The 1,090-nt window shown below is 35.0% G+C and overlaps 1 protein-coding gene across 1 annotated transcript in view; it reads left to right on the top strand.

Annotated features, from left to right (window-relative positions):
• The window catches only part of LOC106872338 (solute carrier organic anion transporter family member 2A1), a 21,046-nt gene that overhangs the window by 10,054 nt on the left and 9,902 nt on the right, over positions 1–1,090 (top strand). The window lies entirely within an intron of this gene.

Genomic DNA, 1,090 nt, shown 5'->3' with positions numbered 1-1,090 from the left:
ATGTATGTATGTAGACGCCATGATAGATCGCTGACCAAACCATTCAATTTTTTTTCTCCGTGTTTTTCTCCTTGTTTTCTCCGTATTCTTTCTGTTGAAGAGCGTAGCTCGAAACGTTAAAGACTTTCTGTATTCCCGAGCATTAAACTAATACATCCTTTTGTTGTTTACACCACCTGTCCTCGTCTGTTGTTGTTTTTTTCCGTAAATTCTGCTATGTATGTATGTATGTATGTATGTATGTATGTATGTATGTATGTATGTATGTGCGTAGTGTGTGTGTGTGTGTGCATGTGTGCATGTGTTTGTGCTTATATATACGTATGTATGTGTGTATGTTTGTGTTTGTGTGTATATATGTATGCATACATGTATGCATGTATGTAAGGAACGTATGTTATCCAATTTTATTTTTAGATTTCTCTTCAGCTGTGAAAGAGACGGTTTCTAACCCAGAGCCAATGCTCTTTCATTGGAATTTCAGCAACACTAACAAGGTATTTGTACACGTATGTATAGCTGTCAGCAATATTTTGAGTTAGTGCATGTACAGATTTGTATATTTTCTTAAGTATATATTCTTATATGCATATTTGAGTCTAGACGTGTGCTTTTGTATTTAAATACTAAACTTTTGGAAAGTTTTACATACTCTTACAGTTCCATTAATGGCATGTATCTGTAATCTTCTAATTAGCTTTCTCCTTTTCTGGTTTTGAGAGCCCTAATTCCTCAAGGTACAGTGTCTAATCAGGAGATATTAACCTGATGATTCCACAAAGTCTGTACCACTTATCACATTTTGGTATTTTCCTTGCATTTCTGTCCCTTTTTTTCACCTGGAATTTGGTTGGGTTTTTTTTTTGTTTTTTTTTTGTTTCCGAATTGCAAACGTATACCCTTCGAAATGAGAGTTGGTGATCCGGTTGTTGGTCCACAAAAGACTGCTTTGATTATCAATGCTGCCGTCATATATATGTGTACGTATATATGTATATACTATATACGTATACACATACACAAACACACCTATATATACATCTACACACACACACACACACACACACACACACACACACACACACACACA

The sequence above is a fragment of the Octopus bimaculoides genome, chromosome 24 (genome assembly GCF_001194135.2).
Source record: "Octopus bimaculoides isolate UCB-OBI-ISO-001 chromosome 24, ASM119413v2, whole genome shotgun sequence".
Taxonomy (NCBI): domain Eukaryota; kingdom Metazoa; phylum Mollusca; class Cephalopoda; order Octopoda; family Octopodidae; genus Octopus; species Octopus bimaculoides.
The sequence above is the reverse complement of the archived record's forward strand: the minus strand, read 5'-3'. Positions and strand labels throughout refer to the sequence as shown.